General features: G+C 37.8%; 1 pseudogene; it reads left to right on the top strand.

The window, feature by feature from the left end:
• The first annotated feature begins 9,698 nt into the window (after positions 1 to 9,698).
• On the top strand, positions 9,699 to 10,326 carry LOC148303799 (MOB kinase activator-like 1 homolog A pseudogene; annotated as a pseudogene).

The following is a 10,326-nucleotide window of genomic DNA, read 5'->3' on the forward strand; positions in this document are numbered from 1 at the left end:
CATACTCGACTGCATAACTCAAACCATCAGGAGGTATAAAGCAACTAGTGGAGTTGAATGTGCTGGGGAGGATTTGAGAGCCTTCAAAGTAGTCGAGATCGCATTCCTCAAGTTCCGAAAAGAAGTTCATATTGCTTGACACCGATATGAATTGTGCCTGGATCGTAAATAGGTTGATGATTTCTCGATGATCAGTTACTTCGCCCGTTTGTTCATCAAAGAAAGAAAGGGCAAATTTAAAATCGCATCCTGTGTTGAGCTTAAAATCCTGGGTTTTGAGTGTTGGAAAGCTTGTCTGTACGAAGTCACCTTTAAAATAATTGGTCACGGGCTCAATAAAAATTATGAAGCATAAAGCAATAAAAATGGCTGTGGATATGACTCCTAGGATTGTCCCCGTTTTGCCTGACAAGTTTGAGCGGACAGAAAGCCGATCTATGCAGCTCATCACTGACGAACCGACAAACATTTTTAAATATTTTATTAATTAATATCTATCTCTCACATTTAAATAAAGTCACAAAAAAATATTAAAAAAATGTCAACAAACTCAGCAAAAGCATTAAGAAAGAGTCGTGCTAAGCATTTTTGCCTTCAAATTCCACTTTTTCAGGAAATCAAATAAAATTTTGAAATTATCGGCATATTCGAATGAATGATTAACGAGCTAGCCGACAAAAAATATTGATGATCAAGATAATTATATGAATGTGGGACATAATGCGAAGAGAGATTCACAGAGAAAAGTTAATAAAATTTGGAACCTAACTAGATAAATATCTTAAGCGATTTCCGCTAAAGGCGAAAGCTCGGCAATGTGAAGCAAAAAGGTTATGGCATCCAAATAAGTGTTTGATACAGTTTCAGATTTTATAAATTCTAACAATCTCGAGTATTCAGGGCTGGAATATAAATTTTTAAATATGTAGCCAATATATTAGGCTGTTGTTGAGAATATATATAATTCACAATTACAGTCGATACTTAAATTGTTGATTATAAAACTCATTCGCATATATAGATAATGCACATAATGTATATAATACACATAATGCAGATAATACACATAATACACATAATACACATAATACACATAATACACATAATGCAGATAATACACATAATACACATAATACACATAATACACATAATACACATAATGCAGATAATATACAATATATCGAATAGTTTGATAATGGGGAAAAAAAATAAAAAAAGCAAACAAGAAAGCCATGCAGTTCAACAGCCATCCCTTCCTTCCGCTAAACTCCATAGCAACTACCAGAGCTTATAGGATCGACTAGCATTTCTGGGTGAACTCAAATTCATCAAGAAGACCAAGCCTATTGCGAAGGAGATCAACAGCAGCAAGAAGGAAACTACCAAAACGGTAATGAGCGACAGCAATGGAGAAGGCTGGACTGTCAAATAAGACGAACTCTTTCTAAACAAAAACTAAAAGGATGCGAACTTGCCTACATTTTTCAAAAATGTACAGAAGTTTGTGAAATTGGCGAAAGTTAAATAATAAAGTAAATCGAATAAGCTCGAAGGCTCCACTTTAGGTCAATAGAAAGTAGACTAGGCTGATTCGGAAGAGCAAGAATAACAGCAACGATTCAGTTTCCAATGATGATGTAAATGATATTAGTAGTTCTTATGTGCGAATGCGGAAAAGAACAGATATAAATTAATCTGAGGGCCTCATTGCGAGGTCATGTGTAATTTGGATAGAGTAAAACAATTGAGAACTGGAGTCTTGATCTGAAATTACTGTTGCGCATTTGGAATCAATATTCCTTGTCGACAGCATTTGATTAAGTTATTCAGAATTATCCAGGTTTCTGATCGTATTTCGTTGTTTGTTGTGCTTTCGCTATGCTCTTTCTCGCTGGCTGTGTCTGCGCGATTTGCTGATGATAGGATCCACATTTCGCATGTCCGGCACGAAGCAATCTTATAGCCCTCGGGCGACTAATGCTACCAAATCATATTATCGATTGGGTGGCTCGAGTTTAGGATCACATTTGAGCGAATGATATCAGCGGGGTCATTTTATACTGGGTTCAGAGAAGTCATCAGATCGGAGGGGTTTATTAGGGCCCAGGTCAGATTATCCCAAACGATATTGTAGCGGTTCTTTATAAATTATAAATACTCTATGCAATTTTTACTGAAGCACGCAACTCTTTCCGACCCTTTTCTCCGGCACCGACAAGGCCGCAATAACCCCTTTTTTTATTGAAATGATTTCTTCAGGATTATAGTCACACTCCCGCAGATGCACTGCAACTTCGGGAATCCTTCAAGCTAATTTTCGATGACTGTCAGCTATTTGAGCATCTTGGACATCATTTTTAAATTTGGGTTCACTGTGAAGGCAGGGAAGGGCAAAACTTGAGTGTTAATCAGGCACAGAGTTTCATAAATCGAGCATCTGAACCAAAAGCTGAGAATATAAACAAGCAAATTTGGCGCAAAGTTAGTTTCATTGTTAATGAATAGTAATCGTCCTTTTCGCAGCAGAACCTCTCTCAAGAAGTCAGATACTTTTGGAGTGAGCCTATAAATACAGTTCTGAATTGCTTATTCCTCATTTGCAGTAATTTCTAGGACTTTGAGCCTGTTTTTGCTTAGTCGGGTCTTCTACGAGTGGCCCATTTTGACCACATGCGTGATTCCTTACTCATGAATGCGTAGCTAATGACGAGCAAAATGTTGCTAATTCTGACAAAAATAGATATCATCCATGACTTTGATGAGTTTATTGGAATTTCGATGGCTGATAGCGCCTTCAATTTGCCCAATCTTTTGGAATGGTAAGCTTGAATCTATTGCTTAAGTTTTGTTTTTGCCTTTATGTGAAACATCCTTGCTTTTAAGCTTACTCTTTTATTAAGATTGTTTTTTAGTCGCTGAAAGCCTGGGCTGTTCACTTTGTTGATGGCCGTTTTATATTTTATTTTGATATTGAAGAATGAGCTCGTCTAAATTCTTCTTGCAAAAAGGACGGAGATCAGCAGATGCAACTCGATGAGGATTACTCACAAGCAGGGCGTATAAGTTCTAAAACCTTGTGATTATGTTATGAATGGAAGGCCTGCGTTGAGGATCCCGAATCATGATGTATTTCATGAAATCGATAAGATAGACATTATTGTTCATTTTTTCACACTGTGTATGATTCAGAATTTCTTCGCTGGTAGATGTGACTTGCATGAAAAAATGAACCCAGTCGTGGCTATTGAATAAGTACTCGCCCGTGACCAGCTCGTATAAAAGGCATCCTATTGACCATATATCTGAAGCCTTCGTTGTTCCTATTTTCTTGCGACGATCGTAGTTGTCGGCTTCCTTTTTATTCTTCAGTGACAAAGTGAGCATTTCTGGCGATTTTATGCACTATGTTCCTCTCGATTTTAAATCTAGTTCGTCTTTTTAGTCGTCATAAATTTTGCAGACACCGAAGTCTGCGAGTATGGCCTTGGGTTGAGGCGATTTTCGGGGGTCAGAATTCTATTAGAAGTTCATCAAAATGTTATCTCCCTTAATGTCGTAATGGGTAACATTCTGGTCGTGGAGGACCTTCACTCCTTTTAAGATGTCGTAGAAGAGCGACAATATGTTGGGGAGCGTGGGAGGAAACAGATTTGCCTCTTGCGAATCGACGCTGCCCAACCTCCAGTCCCTCACTGAGCACAAATACTTCTTCATAATAATGACATAAGTGTTATCGATGACTCCGTAGTTATAGATCTTGGTGACTCGGTCGTCGAGCCGAAACATTTCAAGGCAGGTGATTTCCGTGAAGATATCATGGAGAACACATCTTTCATAGATGTTCTTCGGAAAGTTCATCTGCTTTATCGCCACTTCCGCGGGCTCCTACACATCTGTCAAGGCAGTCATCACAACTCCAAACGCTCCAGCATTGATCTTTGACCAAGAGTGGTAATTGCTTAGATCTGTATATTAGCTGACGAGTAGCTTGAAGAATCTCTGTCCCGTCAGATATGGCTTTATTTTAGACACTGACCCCGCCAGAGGTTAAAGTATTGACCTATTCGACTCGTGGTTTAGATGATAGTGCAAGATATAGAGCACATTGAGCTTGCCATGGATGATTGGCATCTGGTCGCAATACATTGGGTCAAGCTGCCCCTTATAAAGAATAAGCGAGAATATGAGAAGAATAGATTCTGAATGAAGCACTCGATTCGAGTAGATTTTACGAACTTTTCTTTCTGTTTGATAGATCACATTTTTTTATAGAAAGATGCTCGATTTGTCAGTTTTGGAATTCATCTTTTCGTTTTCGAAGTTATTGGATTTCTCCTTCGATTTGATACTCTCCAGGTTCAAATTAAGAGAGAGGTGAAAGTTCTATTAAGTTTTCATTACGGTTGGTTATTTGCCCTCTTTGCCTTTTACATTTTTATTCTTTTTCACACTTGATCCTCTCTTGTTCTTCTGGGTTGGCCTCACTATTTTATCGATGATCTAGTCCAAAAACCCTTTCTCATTTTTTTTCTTTCTTTCATCATTTCTCGAAGAGGAAGAATGGTCTTTCGAATCAACCATAAAGATTGTTTATATTTTCGGAGGCAACTTTTGTAAAGGCGGAACTTTCATTTTGTTGGACCCAAAAAAGAATTTTTCTGTTTTGTTAAATTATTTGTGATATTCTTTGACTTCTTCATCTGGCTGCTGCTCTTCCTCCGAAAAACGCGCTTGCTGAAACATTTTTCCTGTTAAGTTCAGCCCAGGAATTGCAACTTTAATTTATTTCTCACCCTTCTTTTATTATTCTTGACCTTTCTTGAGGCTAAGCCTTGGAATTTAAATAGCATTAACTAGCTTTGACTTTTTCTCTGGCTCGCCCAGCTCTAGGAGATCTTCAGAAAGCTTCTCGCTCTTAAATGCCTTATTCTCTTGAGTTTCAGGCACTTCCAGGAGGCCTGTAGCTTTTTTTCTATATTTCTCGATATTCTCGGCAATACTGAACTCCAATTCGATTTATCTCGCGAAGAATTACAGCACTCGGTATTCTCGAAACTTATTGCCAATCGCGGGGGTTCTGTTGATGCTGAGATTCGTCAGTAACTTTAGGAAATCAATCATGAAAATTTGTTTGGTATTGGTGTGTGTTGAAGAGTGTGGGGATTCCTTCGTGCTCAGAATATGATCCATCTTGAAGTTACTTTTGTCAGCCATCGCATTCTCACTTGAATTAATATTGACGAGCTCGCTAACGGTGAGAAGCGAGTACAGTTTGATGAAACCCATTATGGCGTATTTGATATAAAAAGAAGCGATTTATAGTTCCAGGATGGATTGGAATTAAATGGAAAGACTTTCTGCTGGCGATAGGTAGTATATGTTGGCGATGAATAGTAGAGTTTCATGCAAGATTCTTTGCATTTTCATGGTATATGCACTATTCTATTTTTATACAGGATTAAGTTTTTGGTCTTCATCCTCTGACAGACTCGCTAGAAATTAGTTTTAAAGCTCAGATGGAGAAATAAGTTTCTCATGTGAAATCAGAAGATTGGCAATGCATCCATTTTTGGGATCTAAATACAAGCTCAGATGCTGATAGAGAAATCGAGCGCTCTTGTTAAATTAGGAGCCAGAAGAGGATTTTGTTTTCACAGAATGCTGGTTCGAATGATAGCCATATACTTCTAAGGCCTTCCTATAAAAAGTGAGAACCTTCATAATCAGATCTTCCCTTTCCTCTTTGAAAATGTGCTCAACATACTTTTCGAGCAACTCCATAAAGACTATATTTTTAATAAAAGTATTGGAGATCAGTTTTTCCACATACTTATTGTTTCTCTTGATAAATGTGCTACTTTACCTGGCTTAGGAACTTAAATTCAGAAGATTTCCCAACAATTACATGTAAGAACCCATTAGTAAAGGATATTGGAACACTAGAGGCGAAAAGCTACTATAGCTGGAGCTCTTTTGCTATGAATTTAAATGTGGCCATTTGTTGGTTTTTCCTTAAGCCTTCCTTTCAGGTTTATGTTCGCTGCTGTAGGTCGAAGATTAGCTCAAGCCAAAGTACGGATGTGAAAGCTCAAGCAGTTATCTCTTGATCAAGAGAAGAGAAGGAATCATAAATTAAATGATGTAGCAAACCGACGTTTTGCTCAATTGCGTTGATCTTAAATAGAAATTAAGTCCGATCAGAATATTGGTTTGGTACTCGTAAAACAAGGGAAGGCTCATATCTGCATGTTCAAAAAGAGATTGCAAATAACTGCCCAAATATAGTAAAACTGGATCAGAGCCCTTCTTCAATTGCATCAAGAACTGTGCTTATTTATTCTTATCCTTTGAGAATAGCTGATGCGACCCGCGAATGCCTATTGGCTCATTGATTTTGATTGTGATATTCTTGAGGAATTCATCGTTATACTCGCGTGCTTACTCTAATTCTCGGATGCTGTTCTCGTGAGGACTCCATGTTGACTCGTAGTCATAGTGGTAGGAATGATTTTTCTTGTTCTGGTTGACGAGGAGAAACTTGTGGAGTTTTTAGTTTTGGATGCTGATCTTATACATCAGCTCGGCAATTACTTGATTGGCATGCTTCATTTTATTCATTAACAAGCTAAACACGCCCACGCTCTTCCCAGTCTCTCCCTTGTGGATCTAGGAAGGCTGAGATTAGTGCGATTTATGGTCATGAGATAGACCCAACCCTCCAGTGAGGCTCATGTCGATGAGCTGCTTGAGAAATTCGATCAAGTAGAAGAAGTAGCTTTATTTCAATTTTGTTTCGAGGTTCGCTGACTTCCTGTTTAGTTGCGAATTCAAAGATTTTATGTGCGTTGACAAATACTCGTAAAAATTAGGCGATGTTTCGCTTTCTGAACTTTCGACTTTGAGTAAGAACAAATTAATGTTTGATTAAAGGGCGCGCTGATAGGAAACACTATAATTTTCTTCCCCCGATCGGTTGCGCTGATGCTGATCAAACCCATCTCTCTCATTGTCAGTGAAGGATAGACTGGTCCTCGAGGAGTTCATTCTTTATGTGTGTATCTTCTCCATTTTCTCGAAGCACTGATGCCTGAATGCTGAGTAAACTACATAAGTACTTTCGTTTTCTGAAAATTACTGCACTTGGCGAGTCCTTCTATTCGCCAGAAGACATCCTAGCTCCACTGTAATGAAGTGCTCTCCAAGGTTGTTCGCTAACTTACAAAACTACGGCATTCCCCTACGTTTCTACTCTTTCGACACTGCTATAAATCGCTCTGAATTTACGGATTTGGATGCAGGCAGTGCCAATGGGGGAATTTTAATAGATGCCAGTTTATTAAGTGGAGCTATGCTACTTTATTTAGAGTGAACGCGTGCTTCCTTACTGGGCTTGACTTTATGGTGCAGGTAGTTGTTTAAATTACGCTCGCAGATCTATCTAGTCATAACAGTCGAAGTTACATATGCTATTTATTAAACACTTCCCTGCTCTCTAATTGAATCGAATGCAGCATCTTGCAGTTCTCGTATATATTCTGATGCTTCTGCAGTTTTGTGTTGATCTCTAACAGTTTTTCATAGGAAACTGCCTTTATTACGGAGGGCGAGCCCTCAACCAGCATCAAAAGCGCGTAGTAGCTGATGTAGCAGCCTGTGTGGGAACACAAATGCGAGAGGAATGTGGACACGATGTTCTATATTGAGTCCGTAAATATCCTAATTTATGAAGAAAACTACTTCATGATAATTGATAAGGCTTCCACAGTATAGGCCAAACAATGTTAGACGTTTATCTTATTCTCTAAGTATTTGCAGTGGAGTAAATTCTTGGTTTGGCAGCAGAGTGAGATCAGATAATGTTGCATCTGAATGATGGCCGATGTTAATGGCACTTTTTATAGATTGGCATTCGCACTAAGATGTTCGTACTGTAGTGTAAAATGTTTGCATATTTTTTGAAGGGTTTGAGTCAGCTGACTTGAAAATGTATTTATTTTCAAGAGTTAATTCAGCAGGCTATTTTCCATTCAAATATTATAATGTGTATGATGGTTATGATTATACGATCATGGGTCATTACTCTCCTCGAGTGATTATTTCAGATTGATTGAATAGAGTCATGTTTAATGCAATAAGGAGTGGAGTAAAATGCAAGGGGTAGAAACATGCGCTTATGGATTGTTATGATATGGCCATTATTATGAGGATTAGTGATCATGATGATAGTATGATGGAGATTTATTACTCTACTTCAGGCCATAAGTTTATCCATATACTCTAAATATTGGCACTCCAGCTTATAGATAAAGGGTGTGCCAAATTGGATTAGCCATAAAAATAATGTGAGTATTAATATCTTTTGCCTAACTGTCCTCATCGACTCTGGCAATCTTGTATGAAGGCGAAACAAAGCTCTAAATTGCTTAAACATGATTGAACTAATGTATTCTTCATTGAGGTGGCGTTACAATGGCGAGGTAAGGCCATTTATGGTCACTAGGATCTGCATATGCTGACAATGCAATTTACTCATAACTAACAGTATATCAATAATGTCATAATATTAATAATGTCAATAATGTCAATAATGTCAATAATGTCAATAATGTCAATACACAGTATTATAATACCACAACACACATAATACCATAATAGCATAATGTCAATATATATTAAATATAAAATATGAGTATCCCTTGCAAGTTGATGATTATAATATAAAGATTAATCATTGGCGCTGGGCCCTACAGAGATGAAATGAGAAAGACAGCGAGAGAATAAAGCTGCAATAAATCGTTTCTGGGGAGACCCGGCCGACTACACTCAGGGATGTTCTTTTGGGCTGGTTGGCATTGGTCAAAGCTAATGATGGATCTAATAATACGCCGTGTTAGATTCCTCATTTTTGATTTGCTGACAACTTTTAGTGTTTGCTTCACTCCTCTCCCTTGCCCGGATGGTGATTCATTCGACTTATCTATGATCTCTGCATATATCTGTGATCTGCATATATCTATCATCTTTGCATCATCATAATAAATCTTATCATCTTATCATCACACACACCATTTAATTAATATTCACGCAATATCCACACTATATTCACACAATATCATGGATTTATTGCATCTTATATCTATACCTATGCAGACATACATACAGACACACATCCAGATACATGAATGTGAGTGCTCCTTTGATTCCATTAATATTCAGTCAGATGACTTGAGAGAGCGAAGGCTCGCACTTCACCATGCATTTGGCCATCAGGCCACTCTTGAAATGCATGACAGCCTAGCTCATCTACTATGCCCCATCATAATGGCTTAGACCAGCTTGTTTTCTTGACAATTCTGAACACAAAGAGTTTGCCAGTAAATTCCATCATATCTACAAAAATCCTCAGCTCAAAAACTAATGCAAAAACTATGTAAGTGATTAAATCAAACACTATAAAACAATAGAGGCATAACAAATAATCTAAACCTGCTTCCTATATTTGTGGCCATAATACAAAACAACAGACACTCTAAAACCCATAAATTGAAATAAACAAAGACACGATACTGAATGTTCATTGCCTTTTTTTGTTCCATATATGCTAAATAAATGCATAATATAATTGTCGAATAATTTGATAGTTTATAAATAGCCCAAAACAAATCGATTATTCATATAAGTTTATGAAGCCATTTAAAAATTTGAAAACAGTCGAGAAAAGCACAAAGTATATGCATCTCAAACAAATTGCACAAATGACTTTAGGGAGTGGCAATATGTCATTGGCAGTGTAGTTGCCTTCGGGCGAGGATTTGAATGAGTGGCTGGCAGTCAATGCAATAGAGTTCTATAACGAAATTTCGATACTTTATGGAACTCTCACGGAATTCTGTACCAAGGACTCATGCCCAGTTATGAGTGCTGGCCAAAAATTCTAATACCTGTGGGCTGATGGCCAAAACGTGAAGACCCCTTTGAAAGTCCCTGCCCCTGAATACATCGAACTGCTGATGACCTGGGTTTAAAACCAGTTCAACAACTAATCACTCTTCCCTTGCCAAATAGGTAGACAGTTTGATATATTTAGGAGTGCCTTTCCCCAAGAACTTTTTAACGATGATAAAAACAATATTCAAAAGACTATTCAGAGTGTACGCACATATCTATCACACCCACTTTCAGATAATACTGGCCCTGGGGCTAGAGTACCATCTCAACACTTGCTTCAAACACTTCATTTTCTTCATTGACGAGTTCAAGCTAGTCGAAGAAAAGTAACTGGCACCCCTATCCGAGCTGATCCAGCAATTCAAACTCAGGAAATAA

Source organism: Brachycentrus maculatus, unplaced genomic scaffold (assembly GCF_059751285.1).
Source record: "Brachycentrus maculatus isolate JH-2025_06_01 unplaced genomic scaffold, ASM5975128v1 h1tg000346l, whole genome shotgun sequence".
Lineage (NCBI taxonomy): Eukaryota > Metazoa > Arthropoda > Insecta > Trichoptera > Brachycentridae > Brachycentrus > Brachycentrus maculatus.